Source organism: Chiloscyllium plagiosum, unplaced genomic scaffold (genome assembly GCF_037043375.1).
Source record: "Chiloscyllium plagiosum isolate Xiang-an unplaced genomic scaffold, Cpla_swu_hap1 HiC_scaffold_21, whole genome shotgun sequence".
Taxonomy (NCBI): Eukaryota; Metazoa; Chordata; class Chondrichthyes; order Orectolobiformes; family Hemiscylliidae; genus Chiloscyllium; species Chiloscyllium plagiosum.
Genome location: NW_028270159.1, coordinates 12,914,586 through 12,936,935, shown reverse-complemented (window position 1 = coordinate 12,936,935; position 22,350 = coordinate 12,914,586). Strand labels below are relative to the sequence as shown.

The 22,350-nt window shown below is 45.3% G+C and overlaps 1 protein-coding gene across 12 annotated transcripts in view; it reads left to right on the top strand.

Annotated features, from left to right (window-relative positions):
* The window catches only part of LOC122564941 (dynamin-1), a 251,392-nt gene that overhangs the window by 37,997 nt on the left and 191,045 nt on the right, over window positions 1-22,350 (top strand). The gene's annotated exons all lie outside the window — the stretch shown is intronic.

The following is a 22,350-nucleotide window of genomic DNA, read 5'->3' as shown; positions in this document are numbered from 1 at the left end:
CACCCCCATGTTTGAGGCTGTACAGTGAGGTTTAACAAACACAGTGAATTCTGCCTTGTACCTCTGCTTTTGCTGAATGATTAGTTGCTTCCTCAAGCTGCTTAACTCAGTATTTAGGATTAACGGAGACAATTTAAGCCTCAAATGGATTTTTTTTTTGGTTTTAATTGCAAGTTAGTGATTGAAGAGTAGACATAGCCGCTCTCCCTGTCAGGGAGAGGCTGCACTGACTGGAACGTGTGCAGTTTTACTGAAAGGAAGTGGATAGTTAGTGTATTTTTCCTAACCCTTTCCTTGATGGCACTTGTTCCATAATCCGTTTGGACCTGAGCGTTGGCTGATCCTAAATTCCAAATGCTCCAACGGCTTCTGGACACAGTTTCCTGTCTGCATGTATCTGTGCTCTGAGTGACAGATTGAATCATTGGTGTCACACTTGGCGAATCCAGTCTGACAATGGAGGGCTTCAATCTTCCTCAGTTTGTCATGTGGGGGAGTGGGGAGCGGTTTGTTACTGAGTGGTTAATTTACTTCACCTCCCCTCTATCCTTGCAAATAACGTAATGCCCACACCCCCACTTACCGATTTTAAAGGCTTTTGACCCAGATATAAACAGCACATATCATATCAACTTGGATGCAGTTCCACTTTATGCAGTACACCTTCATTACACGACACGGTCAAAGTGTTTACCCCAATGACAGTGATTGCTAAGAGGTACTCCATGCTCGAATCTGCCCCAGGTAGTCAATCCAACACCTCTCCTGGCGTATCTTCAGAACAGCTAACCAATCTCCCAGAGCTAGCTGCCACCCTGAGGTGTCCTAGTCCTGTCTCTTTGTACTTTCTATTCTTGATATCACTGTGTGCCATGGAAGACCTGCTTTAGATCCCTCTAACTGTGTTTTCAATTACACCACTGTCCTGTTCAAAGCCATCACCAGACATAGTTTTTCTCTGGCTTCTTGTCTGAGGTTATGGTTGACACCAAGGTGAAAGTGAGTAGAGTCATAGACACGTACAGCATGGAAACAGACCCTTCGGTCCAACCCGTCCATGCCGACCAGATATCCCAACCCAATCTAGTCCCACCTGCCAGCACCCGGCCCATATCCCTCCAAACTCTTCCTATTCATATACCCATCCAAATGCCTTTTAAATGTTGTAATTGTACCAGCCTCCACCACTTCCTCTGGCAGCTCAACTGCAGATAAAATCAACTGGGCAAAAGTGCTTTGGTTTTCCTGCTCTTCAGATGCTGCCTGTCCTGCTATGCTTTTCCAGCACTACATCCTGACCGTTATCTCCAGTACACAATCCATCTTTTCAGTATTGGGAGTACAGGAGACACCTTACTGGCCACAGAAACAATGCACCACTATTCCCTCAAAGCTCCGGCAATGTTTTTAACAATTACCTTGCAGATTTCAGCCAAAACAAAAATCTGTGTCTCGACCAGTATTGTCTTGTCCTACCTTTGTGCTCTCACGCTCACAGTACAGCTCTGTCAGAGCGCTATTTCTACTTTAATAACACCAAGAACTGTGGCTGCTGGAGTTCAGAAACAAACCAAAACAGAAATTGCTGCCGAAACTCAGCAGGTCTGTCAGCGACTGTGGAGAGAGAAACATTGTTAATGTTAGTGGTTGAGGATACTGGGTCTGTACTCAGTGGAGTTCAGAAGGATGAGGGGGACTCTCACTGAAACTTCAAGAATACCGAGAGGCCTGGACAGAGTGAACATAGCGTAGATGTTTTCACTGCCAGGAGAGACTAGGACCTGAGGGCACTGCCTTACAGCAAAGGGATATCCCTTTAGAACTGAGATGAGGAGGAATTTCTTCAGCCAGAGGGTGGGGACTCTGCGGGAACTTATTGTTGGAGAAGGCTGTCGAGGCCAAGTCTTTGAGTTTATTTAAGGCAGAAATAGATGAGTTCTTGATGAGTAAGAGGGTCAAGGGTTATGGGGAGAAGGCAGGAGAATGGGGCTGAGAAACACATTAGCCATGATCGAATGGTAGAGCAGACTCAATGGGCTGAATGGTCTAATTCTGTTCCTGTGTGTAATGGTCTGTGAGAGCTCAGATAGCCTGTGAGTGAGTGAGCACTATATGGTGAACAAAGAGCCCAGAGATGCAGCCTGACTAGGCCTATGCTCCTGGGAACATAGAGTCCTTGCTGCAGTATTACAGTGAGAGTTGCTGGGCAGCCCAAGGTGTTGCATTGATGTGCAGAGGCATCCTGGACGTGGGTCAGAGATGTGCCATGTTCTTGCCAGGTGCCAATGTTCAGAGGACGTGGGGTGAATGTAGCTGGTGACCATGGAGCGTGCCCTGAGATGTTAATGCCTAATGCCTGACATGGAGGTCGCTTGGGGCTGGCATTGAGCTGAAACCACCAGGTACCTGCTTTGACCTCCGTAATGAGGATTCGTGACATTGAGCTTGTTCAATACATTTGGTAAGATAGAAATCTACATATTAATGAGGTGAATTGTGCCAGGAATAAAAAGCAATAATCCCCCTCAACTTGCCAGTGGCTAGTGAAAAATTAGCAGATGCACAGAAGCTGCAGTGAATTGCTGCTCATGTCGAGATAACCTCACCAGACTTCCCAATTCTGTCACAAATGTCACTTCTTTTTAATTATTCAGTTGTGAGACGTGGGCCTTGCTGACTGGATCAACACTTATTGCCCATTCCCTGTTGTCTTGAGAAGGTGGTGTTGAGCTGCCGCTTTGAATTGTCCACATGATGTGGCTTGACCCACAGTGACCTTAGGCACCAAAGCCCAGTGTTTCAGGTCGATGACTTTAACAGAATGATTCCAGGGAAAGACCGGAGAAGCAATGGCCATTGGATAGACATATGGATGAAAATAGAATAGTGTAGATTAGATGGGCTTCAGATCGGTCTCACGGGTTGGCGCAACATCGAGGGCCGAAAGGCCTGTACTACACTGTAATGTTTTTAATGTTCCATGATCACCTGTTCTAGTCTGATCTTCAGACAAGTCAACTTAAACTGAGCATCCTGTGCCTGTAACTACTGTTTGGGTAACCTTATGAAATATGGGTGACATGGTGGCTCAGTGGTTAGCACTGCTACCTTACAGCGCCAAGGACTTGGGTTCGTTTCCTGCCTCGCGTGACTGTGCAAACACCACACAGACAATCTCCCCGTGTCTGCGTGGGTTTTCTCTGGGTGCTCCGGTTTCATCCCACAGTCCAACGGATGTGTAGGTCAGGTGAATTGGCCATGCTACATTGCCCATAGTAATCGGTGCATTAGTCAGGGGTAAATGTAGGGGAATGGGTCTGGGTGGGTTACTCTTCAGAGGGTCAGTGTGGACTTGTTGGGCCGAAGGGCCTGTTTCCACACTGTAAGGAACTCAATCTAAAATATGACGATTATTGCAGTGTTCTGTAGTGTACCTTGCTTCGATAAAGAACAATGGGGTATACCCTGGATTATAGATATCCAGACACACCAGAAAGCTGAGAATTAAAGCCATTAATGTACAGTTGAAATGCAATATTTTATATACAACAATGTTGAAAACACAGTGAGACTAATTGGATCATACTCCCTGAGAGCCAGTGCAGGCGTGATTGACCAACTGGTCTCCATCTGTCCTGTTGAGAGCTCGGATTTCAGTCAGGTGTCTGATGAAGTTACATTGAAAGATTACCTATGCAAATTAATGTGCACTGTGCTGCAGGGAAATGTGAGTGATCGGTGTTTTGTGGGGGCTGGAAGACTGCCGAGACTCAGGCTCCAACATTGAGAATTCAGCACCTGTATGTCACGTGTGAGAGATGACCCGTTGGTTAACGGGACGGTGGAGAGTCTGTGTCCTCACAATCAGCTCCTTCAGCTGCAGGAAGGAAAGAAAGCTCCTGAGGAAACCAACCTTGTCTTACCAAAACAAACCAAATGGTTGACACACCAGGATCAGACTGTATTCCTCCTCTCGTGCTGGTGTTGATGGTGCTACAGTTTATCCCTTTCCTGCTCCTGAGTGTACAATAACCAGTTTAGTGAAGATAACAGGAGGTTTATTTCAAGAAAAGCTATGGTGCCATGGAGTCATTGAGTCATACAGCATGGAATGATTCTGTAGTGACTCTTGTTCCCACACATGACGTTGCTGGGTCATAATGCCATATCTAGACACCTGAGCCTTAGCGATAATGTAATACGTGGAATAAATGGGGAAATTTTGAGGTGCATGTAGCCAAGGTAGTAAGGTATCATGAGGGGCCACGATCTTCAGATAGACTGGGTAAACTGAGTTAGCAGTAATACATGGAAGGTAAATTCCTGGAATATTCGAGGTGAGGTTCTCCAATATTATGTAGAGGAACCGACTTGCTGTTTGAGATCTGGTATAGTGCAGTGAGCATGGGTGGGTTAATAGCCCTTGGAATGCTGCTTGCCAGGTATGATATCAAACTGAAGCCCTTCTGCTTCCTCAGATGGAATGTAAATGTTCCCGTGAGACGATTTTGCAGAAGGGTCAGGGAGCTCTGTGCAGTATCCTGGCTAATATTCACCCAACATTCAACATTGCTAAAGCATTCTCAATTGACAGTCATGTTGGTGGGAGATTGCAGTGCACAAGTTGGCTGCTACATTTCTGACATTGCAACAGTGGCTAGATTTCAGAAGTACTTCACTGGATGTACAGGTGGCCCACAACATGTTGAGGATGTGAAAGATAATACATTCATTTTCAAAAATGCATTCACGGGATGTGGGTGTCTCTGGCTGGGCCCAGCATTTATTGCCCATCCCTAGTTGCCCTTGAGATGGTGGTGGTGAGCTGCTGTCTTGCACCACTGCAGTCTACCTGCTGTAGATAGCCCACAATGCTGTTGGGGAGGGAATTCCAGGAATTTGGCTCAACAACAAGGAATGGTGATATATTTCCAAGTCAGGATGTTGAGTGGCTTGGAAGGGAACTTGCAGGTGGTGGTGTTCCCACATATCTGCTGCCCTTGTCCTTCTAGATGTAAGCTGCCCATTTTGGGGTGGCACGGTGGTTCTGTGGTTAGCACTGCTGCCCCACAGCATCAGGGTCCCAGATTTGATTACAGCCTCAGGTGACTGTCTGTGTGGAGTTTGCACATTCTCCCCGTGTCTGCGTGGGTTTCCTCTGGGTGCTCTGGTTTCCTCCCACAGTCCAAATATGTGCAGGTTAGGTGAATTGGCCATGCTAAATTGCCCGTAGTGTTAGGTGCATTAGTCAGACGGAAACGGGTCTGGATGGATTACTGTTCTGAGGGTCGGTGTGGACTTTTGGGCCGAATGGCCTGTTTCCACACTGTAGGGAATCTAATCTAATCAGTCATGGGTTTGGAAGGTGTTGTCTAAGGAGCCTTGGTGAATTTCTGCAGTACAGCCTGTAGATAGAAGTGTGTACTCTGTGTCGGTGGTCTCTTTTACCAGTCCCCTTCCCAATTCCTGTTTCCGTTTCTTGTTTAAGAATTCAAGAAAGACCTGATGTGAATCACACTACCCTTCGCTGCTGGGTTTGTATCCAGATTCCTGTTTGAAAATAATTAGCCTGTATGTTGGAGCCTGAGTGTTGATTGGACACTTCCTTTGGGGAGTGAGTGCCTTATATCAGTGTTTCCGTCCTGTGCCCCTTCTGAAATAAATACTTCTCTGCTTTTGTTTAAAAAGCACAACAATTAAGTTTCCAAGAGAAGAAATAAATACTTTGTGGCCCAATACTCAATGAAATCAAATTCTTCAGCTTCATTTATGCTGGATGGAATAGGTAATTTTGGGACCATTTAGCTGATTGCAGTCTCTGACTTATTCATTTTTTCTCTCTCTTTTGTTCTATCTCTTTTTTTCCTTTCCTCCTCTTGTGTTGGTGTTGATGATGTTACAGTTTATCCCTTTCCTGCTCCTGAGTGTACTTAGTGAAGATAATGGGAGGTTTATTTAAAAAAAACTATGGTGCCATAGAGTCATACAGCACGGAATGATTCTGTAGTGACACTTGTTCTCACACATGACGTTGCTGGGTCATAATGCCATATCCAGACTCCCGAGTCATAGCAATAATGTACCACTTGGAATAAATTGGGAAGATTTGAGTTGCTTGTAGCCGAGGTAATACGGTATCATGGGGGACCTCATTCTTCCGATAGACTGGGTAAACTGAATTAGCAGTAATGACATGGAAGGCAAATTCCTGGAATATTCAAGATGGGGTTCTAGACTATTATGTAGAGGAATCGACTTGCTATTTTAGATCTGGTATAGTGCAGTGAGCATGGGCTAGTTAATAGTCTTGTCTGAAACGATCCTATAAGGAAAGGTGACTATAATATGCTTGAATTTTTACATTAGATTTAAAACTCCACTTCCAAATTTAAACAAGGTAAACCATGCGAACATGAATGATAAATTGGCTGTGGTAAATTGGGAAATTTCATTTAAAATATGACTGTAGACTGGCTAGTGTTTAAATAATTAATACACGGTTTAATAACAACTGCATTTTCCTTTCTTAGTTAATAGTCCATGCTCATTGCACTATACCAGATCTAAAATAGCAAGTCGTTTCTTCTACATAATATTCTAGAATCCCATCTCGAATATTCCAGGAATTTACCTTCCATGTCATTACTGCTAATTCAGTTTACCCAGTCTATCTGAAGATTGATGGCACAAAATACAAGCAGGAATGGTAAAACAGTGATGGTTAGCAAGAGAAATTGTTTTCTATGAAAGGAGGAGATTTATAAAGTTGCCTATCATAGTATGCCTGGGGATTGGGAGCATTTTATAATTCAACAACAGAGGACCAGGGAACAAGTGAAAATAGAACATTAAGGTAACTGGCAAGAAATATAAAAGCATCTATAGGAAGGTAAAACCAAATAGATTAGCAAAGACAAATGTAGGTCCACTAAAGATAGATAGAGGAGAATTTATAATGGTGAATAGGCTGTGAAACTGAGCAAATGCTTGTGTCTGTTTTCATAGAGGATGATACAAAGCAGATTAGCATGGATTGGCTATGTTGAATTGCCCATAGTGTCCTGGGATGTGCACTCTTGGTGGGTTAGCCATGGGAAATGGAGGGTTACATAGTGGGCCATCCTGGAATAGGATAAGTTAAGCTCTTTGGAGAGTTGGTGTGAACTCAATGGGCCACATGGCCTGCTTCCACACTTTAAGCACTCTATTATTCCATGAAAATAACTAGTAGACATACTAGAGAACCAAGGGAGAAGGGAGAATGAGGAACCAAAATAAATTAGTATTGGTAAGGAGCCATTACAGGAGGAATTATGGGAGTGAGAGTTGACTAATCACCAGGACCTGATGATCCATTACCCAGATTGTTGAAAGAGGTGGCTGTGGAGATAATGGATGGGTCAATGGTATTTTCATAATGCTTGTAGATTCTGGATTGGTTCCTGCAGCTTGGAAGGTTGTTTCGCGGAAAGTCATTGGTGACAGGTTAGTATCAGAGGTAATCTTCTCAAAAGAAGATGGAGATCTGTTGGCTAGTGTGCTGGCCAGTGGGTATTGTAGGGCAGGATCCAGAGCAAGCAAACGTGTGTGTGTGTGCGTGTGTCTGAATGTGTGTGTCTCTGTGTGTTTGAGAGAGAGAGAGAGAGAGAGTGTGTGTGAGCATGTCTGAGAGAGTGCGTGTCTGAGTGTGTGTGTTTGAGAGAGAGAGAGAGTGCGTGTGTGTGTTTGAGAGAGAGAGAGAGTGCGTGTGTGTGTTTGAGAGGGAGAGAGTGTGTGTGTTTGAGAGAGAGGGCGTGTGTGTTTGAGAAATAGAAAGTGTGTATGTGTGTGTGTGTTTGAGAGAGAGAGAGAGTGTGTGTGTTTGAGAGAGTGTGTGTGTCTGAGAGTGTGTCCATCCGAGAGTGTGTGTGTGTGTGTGTGTGTGTGTGAGAGAGAGAGCCCGTATGTCTGAGAGTGTATCCGTGTGTGTGTGTGTGTGTGTGTGTGTGTGTGGGGTGGGGGGAGCGGTGATGGGCCGTGAAGTATTTTGGATACTTGCTTGTAGTCTCCATGTTGTCACTGTACACTGGTGCACCATCCAGTAACACGGCAACATGGGAACATGGTAACATTCGGTGGCAATCCCATTTAATAAATTCCTTCTGCAGCTGAAGGTTTCCCGATCAGTGTTTAGTGAAGAGGCTGAGACAGGTTGAGCAGGCAGACGGAGTGGGCCCTTTGTGTGATGGGCAAATGAAGCCGTTAATCCTGGCTTGTAGCTCATTCTTTCATCCACCAAGGTACAGGATGTTACTGTGAGTGCTGCTTCTCTGCTGAGGTGTCATGTCAGCTGCTGTGTGATTAAGAATTGGCTGCGGACTTCATTTGGCCCAGGATCTCTCTGTATCGAAGTTTTGGAGGCTATGTGGAGGAATCTTCCTGACACAGACACTCCCATCTCACTCCAGAGTAAGTCACCTACAGAATGCAACTCCTGATAAACTGGTCCTGTTCAGACACATCGCTCATTGGTACTCAGGAGAAACTGCTTCCATGCTACACTGTACTTCAATATCTGTAGTCCTCGAAACGTCGACGTTACACTTGAAACGTCGACTTCTCCACCTCCTGATGCTGCCTGGCTTGCTCTGTTCTCCCAGCCTCCTGCCTGTCCACCTGGGATTCCAGCATCTAATTTGTTTTGTCTCTAACACTGCACTCCAAGGCAAAGCTGGGTGAATATCTGCAGTGCATCTTGTGGATAGTACACACTGTGTATCTATGGTGGAGGGAGTGGATGTTTGTGGATGTGATGCCAGTCAAGTGGGTCTTGGACAATGTCAAGCTTTGAGTGTTGTTGGAGCTGCACCCATCCAGGCAAGTGAGGAGTATTCCATCACACTCCTGACTTGTAGAGGTAGAACTTTAATTACTTACTGTAGAACTTCCAGTCTCAGACTCTTTTTATGTAGGCACTGTATTTATAAGTTTAGTCCGGCTCAGTTTCTGGTCAATGGTAAAATCCAAGGTATTGACACTAGAGGATTCACTGATGGTAATGCCAATGAATGGAGAGGAGCAATGGATGGGTTCTTCCTTATTGGAGATAGTTATTGCCTGGTACTTATGTGCTGTGAATGAGTTTCCAGCTAATCACCCACTCTGACCTCAGAAATTCACTTTGCATAAAAGATAGGGAGGGAAAACAATCTACCCCTCTCTCCCCTGGCAATAGACAATAGGTGCAGGAGTAGGCCATTCAGCCCTTCGAGCCTGCACCGCCATTCAATATAATCATGGCTGATCATTCCTAATCCGTATCCTCCTCCTGCCTTATCTCCATAACCCTTGATTCCACTATCTTTGAGAGCTCTATCCAACTCTTACTTAAATGAATCCAGAGACTGGGCCTCCACTGCCCTCTGGGGCAGAGCATTCCACACAGCCACCACTCTCTGGGTGAAGAAGTTTCTCCTCATCTCTGTCCTAAATGGTCTACCCCGTATTTTTAAGCTGTGTCCTCTGGTTCGGCACTTCACCCATCAGCGGAAACATGTTTCCTGCTGCCAGAGTGTCCAATCCTTTAATAATCTTATAAGTCTCAATCAGATCCCCTCTCAGTCTTCTAAACTCAGGGGTATACAAGCCCAGTCGCTTCAGTCTTTCAGTGTAAGGTAATCCCGCCATTCCAGGAATTGACCTCGTAAACCTACGCTGCACTCCCTCAATAGCCAGAATGTCTTTCCTCAAATTTGGAGACCAGAACTGCACACAGTACTCCAGGTGTGGTCTTACCAGGGCCCTGTACAGCTGCAGAAGAACCTCTTTGCTTCTATACTCAATTCCTCGTGTTATGAAGGCCAGCATGCTATTAGCCTTCTTCACTACCTGCTGTACCTGCATGCTGGCCTTCATTGACTGGTGTACAAGAACACCCAGATCTCTCTGTACTGCCCCTTTACCTAAATTGATTCCATTGAGGTAGTAATCTGCCTTCCTGTTCTTGCCACCAAAGTGGATAACCATACATTTATCCACATTAAACTGCATTTGCCATGCATCTGCCCACTCACCTAACTTGTCCAGGTCACCCTGTAATCTCCTAACATCCTCATCACATTTCACCCTGCCACCCAGCTTAGTATCATCATCAAATTTGCTCATGTTATTACTAATACCATCTTCTATATCATTAATATATATTGTAAAAAGCTGCTGTCCCAGCACTGATCCCTGCGGTACCCCACTGGTCACTGCCTGCCATTCCGAAATGGAGCCGTTTATCACTACCCTTTGTTTCCTATCAGCCAACCAATTTTCAATCCAATCTAGTACTTTACCCTCAATACCATGCGCCCTAATTTTACTCACTAACCTCCTGTGTGGGACTTTATCAAAAGCTTTCTGAAAGTCCAGGTACACTACATCTACTGGATCTTCCTCGTCCATCTTCAGTTACATCCTCAAAAATTCAAGAAGATTAGTCAAGCATGATTTCCCCTTCATAAATCCATGCTGACTCTGTCCTATCCTATAACTACTATCCAGATGTGCTGTAATTTCATCCTTTATAATAGACACCAGCATCTTTCCCACCACTGAGGTCAGACTAACTGGTCTATAATTTCCTGCTTTCTCTCTCCCACCTTTCTTAAAAAGTGGTATAACATTAGCCACCCTCCAATCCTCAGGAACCGACCCCGAATCTATCGAACTCTGGAAAATAATCACTAACGCATCCACGATTTCCCGAGCCACCTCCTTCAGTACCCTGGGATGTAGACCATCAGGCCCTGGAGACTTATCAACCTTCAGACCTAACAGTCTCTCCAACACCAAATCCTGGCAAATATTAATTCCCTTAAGTTCATGTCCTTCAGCCACTGTTACCTCAGGGAGATTGTTTGTGTCTTCCCCAGTGAACACAGATCTGAAGTACCCATTTAATTCTTCTGCCATTTCTTTGTTCCCCGTAATACATTCCCCTGTTTCTGTCTTCAAGGACCCAATTTTAGTCCTAACCATTTTTTTGCCTTTCACATACCTAAAAAAGCTTTTACTATCCTCCTTTATATTATTGGCCAGTTTACCTTTGTACCTCATTTTTCCTCTGCGTATTTTCTTCTTCGTAATCCTCTGTTGCTCTTTAAAAGCTTCCTAGTCCTCAGTTTTCCCACTTATCTTTGCTATGTTATACTTTTTCTCTTTTAACAATATATGTTTCTTAACTTCCCTCGTCAGCCATGGCCGCCCATGCCTCCTCCTGGGATCTTTCTTCCTTTTAAGAATGAACTGATCCTGCAACTTTTGCATTATATACAGAAATATCCGCCATTGTTCCTCCACGGTCATCCCTGCTAAGGTATTCCACCATTGAACTTTGGCCAGCTCCTCCCTCATAGCTCCATAGTTCCCTTTATTCAACAGAAGTACTGTCACTTCCGACTGTACCCTCTCCCTCTCAAATTGCAGATTGAAGCTTAATGTATTATGGTCACTGCTTCCTAATGGCTCCTTCACTTCGAGGTCTCTGACCAATTCTGGTTCGTTACACAATATCAGATCCAGAATTGCCTTCTCCCTGGTCGGCTCCAGCACCAGCTGCTCTAAGAATCCATCTCTGAGGCACTCCACAGTCTCTTTCTTGAGGTCCAATACCATCTGATTCTCCCAGTCTACCTGCATGTTAAAATCCCCCATAACAACTATAATAACATCTTTGCGACAGGCCAATTTCAGCTCCTGATTCAACTTACATCCAACATCCAGACTACTGTTTGGGGGCCTGTAGATGACTCCCAAGAGGGTCTTTTTATTCTTAGTATTTCGCAACTCTATCCACACTGACTCTACATCCCCTGACTCTAGGTCCCCCTGCGCAAGGGACTGAATATCCTCCCTTACCAACAAGGCCACCCCACCCCCTCTGCCCATCAGTCTGTCCTTACGATAGCACGTGTAGCCTTGAATATTCATTTCCCAGGCCCTGTCCACTTGAAGCCACATCTCAGTTATCCCCACAATATCGTATCTGCCAATTTCCAAAAGAGCCTCAAGCTCATCCATCTTATGTCTAATGCTTCTCACCCTCTCTCTTTGTCCCCTTGTTGAAAGAGGTGGCTGTGGAGATAATGGATGGGTCAGTGGTATTTTCCTAATGCCTGTAGATTCTGGATTGGTTCCTGCAGCTTGGAAGGTTGTATCACAGAAAGTCAGCATAAGTAATCTTCTCAAAAGAAGATGGAGATCTGTTGACCAGTGTGCTGGCCAGTGGGTATTGCAGGGCAGGATCCAGAGCAAGCAAACGTGTGTGCGTGTGTCTGAGTGTGTGTGTCTCTGTTTCTCCCACTGACACATTACCAGATTGCACTTTCAGAGCAGACACACACACACACCCTGCTCTGCCATTCGGTGTTCGTGGCTGACCTTGGGCTTCAGTTGGCTCTGTGGTTAGCACTGCTGCCTCACAGCACCAGGGACCCGGGTTCGATCCCAGCCTCAGGGGACTGTCTGTGTAGAGTTTGCACATTCTCCCCATGTCTGCCTGGGTTTCCACCCACAGTCCAAAGATGCGCAGGATAGGTGGGTTAGCTGTGGGAAATTGCCCTGTAATACGCAGAGTGAGTGGGTTAACTATGGTAAATGTGGGGTTGTGGGAATAGGGTGGGGTGCTCTTTGCAGGGTTGGTGTAGACTCAGTGGGCCCAATGGCCTCTATCTCCATTGTAGGGATACTATGATTCAGGGGGAGGGCCTAGTGGTATTATTGCTGGACTATTAATCCAGAGATCCTGGTAATGTCCTGGGGACGCAGGTTCAAATCTGGACTTGGTGGAATTTGAATTTTTAAAAAAATCTGGAATTAAGAGTCTAATGATGACCATGAAACCATTGTCGAGTGTTGGAGGGAAAGACTCATCTGGTTCACTAATGTCCTTTAAGGGAAAGAAACTGCCATCATTACCTGGTCTGACCTACATGTGACTCCAGACCCACAGCAATGTGATTGACTCTTTAACTGCGCTCTGGGCAATTAGGGACAGGCAACAAATGCTGGCCCAGCCCGTGACACCCTCCTCCCATAAATAAATAATAAAATCCTCTATTTTTGTGATCAGTCCCCATATCGTTCAATTCCCTGAAAGATCAAATATCTCAGCCTTTGATACAAGAGATGATGAAACATCCACAATCCTCTGGGCTAGGGAGTTCTGAAAATTCGCACACTTCCTCAGCTCAGTCCCAATGATTAGCCCCTGAGACTGTTGCTCCCAATTTCTAGACTCCCCAGCTGAGGGGTAACCGGTTTGTGAGTACTTAGCCTGTCAGGGACACTCAGAATCCTGCCTCTCGTTCTGCTACCCTCTGGAGGGTGTAGACCCCAGGAACTCCATACCTGAGCTGGAGAAAGGAGGGGCGAATTTAATTAATGCCAGGCACTACTGGCATCACAAAATCTGGCTCAGAGTGCAGCATCAGCGTCTGTTTTGTGTTGCAGTGTATATAAAAAGCGACCCACTTCAAACACAAGCTGGCAATTGGATTTACTGCAGATTATTTAGCCTTGAACACTTCTTCTGCCTGTCTGTTTCAATCTGCGATTCAAGGATGCTGCTCGCACTAATGTGACTCGATTTCCTCTCTCTCTCTCTCCTTTTCTCTCTCTCTCTCTCTCTCTCCTGAATATTTCTCTTTCTCAGTAGCTGGGACAAGCTCCCCTGCAGGATGTTACACTGTGAGGACGATCATTCCTGAAGGTCTAGTGTGCTGCAATGCACCATTCCCTCGCCTAGTGTCAGCTTACCCAATATTGCAACCCGGCTTCACCAATTATTTCAGAATAAATGTGGCCTGTGGCTGTGTAGCTGGACTGTGCTCCAAGATCTGCCCAGAACTGCGCTTGTCAGATTCCATTTTATCACAAACTGCCCGTCTTTCTCCTTCCTCCTTCAATATCTTTCATTTTACTTCAATTGATGTGACAGCCAGCTCTCCCACTCTCCGTCTCTGTCATAGAATGTATTTCCTCTCCTCTTCTACTTGACTCTAAATTTGGAACAAAATAACATGCAAGCTTCCCGTCACAGCGAGCTGTCGGGGGAAAGTATGCTTTAAGAGATTGCTCACTGGGGAGATAGAAAGAAAACGTTATGGGTAAAGGACAGGAAAGTGTCCATGAGGAATGTAGGATCAGCCATGATCTTATTGAACGGGAGAATGGACTCGAGGGGCTGAATGGCCTGCTGCTGCTACTATTTCTTTTGGTCTTTATTATGGTAAAGGAATATCTATTAAATACAGTGTAAAGGTTCAAATTTTGTTAAGTATTTGGATGTGGGAGACAAGAAACCAAGTTTTGGTTATTGAGTTACCAGTTATTGAGTTGCATTTACTCTGTTCCAGTTTTTTAGTGTTGCTGGGGACCTTTGAGTGCACCAAATAAACTTGCAAGAATCTAAATTTAATCTTCAAACAACAGGATTCTACTCACAAGGCTGTATCCCCACTCACAAAGCTGTATTACCCCTCACAAAACTGTGTTCCCCCTCACAAAGCTGTATTACCTCTCACAAAACTGTATTACCCCTCACAAAACTGTGTTCCCACTCACAAAACTGTGTTCCCACTCACAAAACTGTGTTCCCACTCACAAAACTGTATTCCCACTTGCAAAATTTCCACCACATGACTGACCAGAAACGTAACTGGACCAGCCATAAAAGGCAGTGGTTTCAAAGCAGAGGTTGGATTCTGTAGTCTGTTTATTTCTCCCCTAAGCTGATTTCACATGGTGCTAGTCAGGGTTATGACAGACTTGCTGTTGTTTAATGTTCTGCGTCACTCTCTGAGCAGACCAGGTCCCACGGATGACGAAACAGCAGATGGAGTTGATTGAGCTTAGACTGTCTGGTGTAAGTGGAATCATGTTCAGGTAGTGCAGGTATGCTGCACGTCACATTCCAACACGAGGAGGGTCACAGAGTTAACAATTCTGGTGTGATTTGCAGTCGATATTCTGTACATATCAGATCTTCAATGTCCATATCGTAGCAGCAGTTTGACTGAATTGTCAAGAATAGTCCAGAAGTAAACCAACTAGGCAAGGGGCAACCCAAGAAATGGTTTCATTAGGTTTCTGAGACTCCTGGGGAACCCAACCAGAATTTAAAAATCTACTGCAAGTGTCTGTGTTGGTGTGAGTGGAGTGGTTCATCCTGTCAACAGGGAGGAAGTGTCAGATTTGGCAAGACTCTTGGGAATGACTTCTGTTCCCGTCGTCCCCAGAGTTCAGTTCATTCCTTGTCTCTTGAAGCAGAGTGGTCAATGCCAGTGACTGACTAAGTCAGCATCAGTTCTCCAGTGACACAACTGAGGACGTGGGAACGGCCAGACCTCAGGAGATAACCTCGGAACGTGAAGGAACGGGATCCAACCTCGTCAGCAGGTTTCATTCGAGAGTTTCCGTGCTTCCACTCCTTTGTAGCCACAGATTGAGAGTGAAGATTAGCTTTGATAGAATAGAGACAGGCTCCATACTGACCTCAAGGAAGTCAGACCAACATCCAATGTTCAAAGGAAGGAAATGCCAGGTCTGAACATTCAGGACACAGCCAATACTCAAAGTACCTCTTCCAATCAATAAAGAGAATACCGGGTCCAGAAATCCAGGTTACCAGAATGGAGAAAGTACTTGTTTAAAGTTTAGCCATCTCCCACAAAGAACATTCATGAGATTTAAAGGTCCTGCAGAAGGGGTTATAGGATTAGATTAGATTATTCTCCCTACAGTATGGAAACAGGCCCTTCGGCCCAACAAGTCCACACTGACCCTCCGAAGAGTAACCCACCCAGATCTGTTCCCCTACCCTATCTACCTCTGACTAATGCACCCAACACTATGGGCAGTTTAGCATGGCTAATCCACCTGACCTGCACATCTTTGGACTGTGGGAGGAAACCAGAGCACCCGGAGGAAACCCATGCAGACATGGGGAGAATGAGCAAACTCTACACAGACAGTCGCCTGAGGCAGGAATCGAACCTGGGTCCCTGGCGCTGTGAGGATGAGCATCAGAGTTAGCAAGGAAGAGTTCCTTTGCAAAGGGAATTCAAGAGATTAAGGATCCTCCAGATGAGGTTATTAATGAACAACGGAGTTTAGTGGGAATGACGCCCTCTGTGAAAGACATCCAAGAGATAAACGATTCTTTAGTGAGAGATAAATGATTTTTTTTAGTGGAGAAATAGTTCACAGATCAATCAAGGTCAATAATCCTTGAGCCAAAGGCTTGCCAATCTTCCAAGTGTGAAAGGAACAAGGTCTAAAGGATTTTGCCACCTCCAGACCACCTGCATTAGTGATGTCAGACACTTGGGTGAAGATGGTGTATTGTTAAATTGAAAAGTAGTTTCTAAATGTGAATGTGTAAACTATGTTGGGGTTGCGGGAGCAGGCTTGTGGAGAGATGTTGTATGAGGCACTGGTCTGAAAGTCTTAATGTTGATATTAAATTAAGCTCCAACCATAACTGGGCAGCCCAGCAAGAGATTCAGTTGGAGACAGACCTATCATCCCTGGACTAGGCAAAAGTGAGGACTGCGGATGCTGGAAACCAGAGTTTAGATCAGAGTGGTGCTGGAAAAGCACAGCAGTTCAGGCAGCATCCGAGGAGCAGGAAAATCAACATTTTGGGCAAAAGCCCTTCATTAGGGATTTTGCCCGAAATGTCGATTTTCCTGCTCCTCGGATGCTGCCTGACCTGCTGTGCTTTTCCAGCACCACTCTGATCTAAGCTATCATCTCTGGATCCTGATCGTTACAAAGACTAAGTCTAACTTGTCAGTGAAACTGAAGTTTGGAACAGACAATCTCTTTGATGTGAGACAAATGCCTCCTTATTGAGACTCACTAGCAATCTATCCTCTACACTCACAGAAAGGAGTTGAAACTTTATTGCTTTATTCAGGAAGAAGGGCATGTGCCCGAAACGTCGAATCTTCTGTTCCCTAGATGCTGCCTGACCTGCTGTGCTGTTCCAGCAATAAAGTTTCAACTTTGATCTCCAGCGTCTGCAGACCTCACTTTCTACTCACAGAAAGGAGGATTGGCTTTTGACCTGAACCACCCAAAGCTGAATGTGACACTTGACCCTTCCCACGGCATGCTGTTTACAGGGGTGCACCACAGCAACATCATCTAACTGTGTGGCTTCCACCCTGTCCAAGGCCTGAGTCCCCGATGTGTATGGGGAACACTATCAACTGCCTCCAATTCACTCACTTGGAACAATATCGTCTTTCCTTCACTGTTGTTATGTTAAGAATCCAGGAAGCACCATCCTCAAAGCATTGTGGGAGTACCTACACCACATGAACTGCAGTGGTTCAGGAAGACATTGTCTCCGTGACACAGTTAGGAGTTACTTGCAAATGCTGCTTGAGCCAGTGAGGCACAAATATGGACAAATGTTTATTGTTAAAACAACAACAACTTGCACTTCCAACAAGCAGCCTTCTCTGATGCTGCAAATCGTCCCAAGGTGTTTATCAGAGCACAGTATGTTTTCAAAGCCTCTGCCTTCCCATGGTTCTTTGCTGCGGGGTCATATTCACGCCTTAACCATAATAAGTTTTGGTAAGATATTGAGCCATGTGAGGCAGCACAGCCATTCCTACTATTTTTTTTAACTTGAAAAATATACTTTATTCATAAATTATCAATGAATTTAAGAAACAAGTACAATACAGTTCCATTAGGAGAAAGTGAGGACTGCAGATACTGGAGACCAGAGTTGAAAAGTGTGCTGCTGGAAAAACACAACAGGCCAGGCAGCATCCAAGGAGCAGGAGAATTGACGTTTCGGGCATAAGTCCTTCTTCAGGATGCTGCCTGGCCTGCTGTGTTTTTCCAGCACCACACTTTTCAACAACACAGTTCCATAAAGACTTTGCAGGAAGTGCAGTGGAATTTTGACATTCCTTCTTACAGCTTCAATCCAGTTGCAAAAAAAAGGCACTTTCTGACTATGCAAAGAAACTATTTATACTCCTTTAAGGCAAACAAGGGAGCTTCAGATCTTATGTAATTATATCATGGAATCCCTACATAGGCCATTCATCCTATCAAGTTATACCAACCTCTGTTGAGCATCCCACCCAGACACTCACCCTTGCCCTGTACTTCCCATGGCTTATCCACACATCCCTGAACACTGTGGGTCAACTTAACACAGCCAGTGCACCCTAACCTGCACACCTTTGGACCGTGGGAGGAAGCCAGAGCACCCAGAGGAAACCCACGCAGACACTGAGAGAATGTGCAAACTCCATCTAGGGAATTGAACCCAGGTCCCTGGTGCTGTGAGGCAGCCACTCTAACCACTGAGCCACCGTGCCATCTTAATAGAGCCTTGCTTTATGTTGGCAGAAAGATGTTAAATGGTGGTCTTTCCCCACTGTTTCTTGGCACCGGCTGACCCAAGCTTTAGTGCGTCTCTCAGCATGTAGCCCTGGACTTTAGAATGTTCCTGTCTGTGACATTTGGTCAGGGTCAATGTCATACACTGGAAGACCAATAGGTTTTGGGCAGACCAAAGACTGTCTTGGGCGGCGCGGTGGCACAGTGGTTAGCACTGCTGCCTCACAGCGCCTGAGACCCGGGTTCAGTTCCCGCCTCAGGCGACTGACTGTGTGGAGTTTGCACGTTCTCCCCGTGTCTGCATGGGTTTCCTCCGGGTGCTCCGGTTTCCTCCCACTGTCCAAAGATGTGCAGAGTCAGGTGAATTGGCCATGCTAAATTGTCCATAGTGTTCGGTAAGGGGTAAATGCAGGGGTCTGGGTGGGTTGCGCTTCGGCGGGTCAGTGTGGACTTGTTGTGCCGAAGGGCCTGTTTCCACACTGTAATGTAATCTACTCTAATCTAATCTAAACCAAGCCACTCCTACTTTTTTAATTGCAAAAATATACTTTATTTATAAAAAATCTTTATCTACATTCACAGGTACTAAAGCAGTTCTGTATAATATTGGAACTTGACAACCTTACTGTTGCAAACACCAAAGGCATTTAGATTAGATTCCTTACAATATAGAAACAGGCCCTTCGGCCCAACAAGTCCACACTGACCCTCTGAAGAGTTACCCACCCAGACCCATTCCCTCTAACTAATGCACCTATCACTATGGACAATTTAGCATTGCCAATTCGTCTGGCCTGCACATCTTTGGAATGTGGGAGGAAACCAGAGCACCCGGACAAAACCCATGCAGACACAGGAAGAGTGTGTGCACTCCACACTAACAGTCACCCAAGGCAGGGATTGAACCTAGGTCCCTGCGGCTGAGACAGCAGTGCTAACCACTGAGCAACCATGATGCCCACAGTTTAGGTGGCAGCAGGAGGCGAGTACAATTGTAACATTTAAGAGCCATCTGGATGGGTATATGAATAGAAAGAGTTTGGAGGGATATGGGCCAGTTGCTGGCAGGTGGGACTAGGTTGGGTTGGGATATCTGGTTGGCATGGATGCATTGAACTGAAGGGTCTATTTCCGTGCTATACATCTCTGTGACTCTGAGTTGAAGTTTGTATTTAACCATGTGATAAAGATCATTTCTTACTCATGCAGGCTGTTATTTACGTACATTGAGACAATGAGATGGTCTCATTTTACTAAGCCATTCCTATGCTGGGGAGGCAATGGCAAAGTGGTATTATCAGTAGACCTATTAATCCAGAGACCCAGATAATGTCCTGGGGACACAGGTTTAAATCCTACTCTGACAGATAGTGGAAGTTGAATTCAATAAAAATCTAATCATGACCATGACACAATTGCCAGTTGTTGGAAAAAGGCCTGTTGAGTTCACTAATGCCGTTTAGGGAAGGAATCCTTACTGGTCTGGCCTACACATGAGTCCAGACCCACAGCAATGTGGTTGACTCTCAACTGCTCTCTGGGCAACTAGGGATGGATAGTAAACATTGGCCTGGCCAGTGACATCCTCATCCTATGAATGAATGACAAAAATGCCACTGGTAGTTGATATGAGCTCTGCTGAGTCTTTGGAGTTAATGGGCTTGATTTTAATATTAACAGAATGGGTGTTTCATTGTTAAGCAGTGGTGACGATCGCTCTTGCCACTTCTTCCTTTCTGTTCCGCCGAGAGGTTTCGAAAGGATGGCGTGTGGCAAATCTCAGGCAGAGAATGCAATCCAGTTGGGAGGGATTGAGGTGTATTTGAATACCAAGCCACTGGAAATAGTCAACATGATGGCCAGGGTCAATATCGAGACAGAGTAGATGTTGGAGCATTGATTTGAAAGGTTGGCTGCATCAGTTCCAGTTTCGAGAGGAGAGGACAGCTGGGGGAATACAAGCCTTGCCAAAGAAATTGTCTCTATCAGGGTCATGCTGTCAAAGAGAAGCTCTTACAATGATCAGCAATGCTTCAATCATGACATTCTCAACTCCTACTGAAATTCCTCAGTGGTCTCACCTCTCCCTTTGTCTGGAACCTCCCCAGACCCTTCAAGATCACTACAGTCCTCCAACCCTGCCATCCTGAACATCCTCAAGGGTTGTTGTTACAATGGAGGCTGAGCTTTCAGAGGTCTGTGCCTTAGCTATGGGGTTTCCTCCTGGAGTCACTTTATGTCGATACGTCTCTCTCTACTTTAAGACGCTCCTTAAAACTGACCTGCTGTCACTCACTTCTCCTTCTGTGTGGATTGGTCCCCACTGTTGCTTTCATGATGCTGAGTTGAAGTCCATTGGGATGTTGAACTGCGTTAAAAGGTGCTAAAGAAATGCAGATTGTTGAAACAAGACAAGTCTCTCAGCAGCTTTGTTTTTAAACTCTATAAAGGTCACCCCTCAACCTCCTACGCTCCAGTGAAAAAAAATCCCAGCCTGTCCAGCCTCTCCTTATAACTCAAACTCTCCATTCCTGACAACACCTTGGTAATCTTATCTGAACCCTCTCCAGCTTAATAATGTTCTTCCTACAACAGAGTAACCAGAACTGGCCACATTCTTGAAGTTAGCTTAGCTCACAATCAATTTGTATTTTGTTTTAGATTTTGGACTCCACATTGATTTCTTGTTGAAGTCACTTCTCAATGAGTCTTTTCCAAAATTGTCCTTGCAGGGGGATACAGTTTAGGAAGATGAGGGATTTCCAATGTAAGACAAAGTTGAGGAGGAGATTCTTTTCTGAAGATCATTAGTCTTTGGAACTCAGAGAACAGTGGGGGCTGGGTCATTGGCTATACTCAATACTGAGCTAGACAGGTTTTGATTGATAAGGAAATCGAGGGTTACAGGGCACAAGCTGAGAAAGGTACTGGGAGCATGCAGGAGGCTGGATGGGTTGTATGGCCATTTGTATTCTTAAATCTACCAAAAAGCCAAATGGGAGGAAGGGCTGGGACTGCAGTAGCAGGTAATGCCAGTGATGGCACTGTTGAGGTTGTGAAGCCATCCAGCAAGCTCAGCAGCACCACCAGCCCATTTTTGAAAGTACTGCGGTGATCTCAAATGCCTCCAAACGCAGCTACACCCCTAAAATATTATGATTAGATTAGATTCCAGACAGTGTGGAAACAGGCCCTTCGGCCCAACCAGTCCACACCGACCCTCCGAAGAGTAATTCACCCAGACCCAGTTCCTTCTGACTAACGCACCTAACACAATGGGCAACTTAGCATGGCCAATTCACCTAACCTACACATCTTTGGACTGTGGGAGGAAATCGGAGCACCCGGAGGAAACCCGCGCATACACAGGGAGAATGTGCAAACTCCACACAGAAAGTCACCCAAGGCTGGAATTGAACCTGGGACCCTGGCGCTGTGAGGCAGCAGTGCTAACCACTGAGCCACCATATTATAAAACGATAGGCCCCAAAAACTCAATGGCTCATGTAATTTTCTCCTGATCATAAGATGGGCAGGATGCAGTGATTTGGTTTTTTCTCCCCCTCAGCAACATGTTTAGAGATGTCATTGTACACCTCTGGAACAGGTGGGACTTGATCCCAGACCTCCCAGTAAAGGGATAAGGACACTACCACTGTGCCACAGGAGGGCCCTCCTCTGGTGTTTACCTCAGTGATCTGGATTTGAATCAAGTGCTGAGGATTTTATTTTGTAACTGATTTGACATACCTACCAAAGTGAATGCATTAATTGAGGTTATGGGAGTTTTTCCATTTCCACATCCGTTCCATCGGGATTGTCGGAGCAGAGAGTTTCAGTTTAACCTTGTGATTCCCATAACATTTATATGCATTTATAATAGCGCATTTACTGTCGTAAACCGTCCCAAGCTACTGTACCGCAATAAAACCAGACAAGAAAATGGACAGAGAT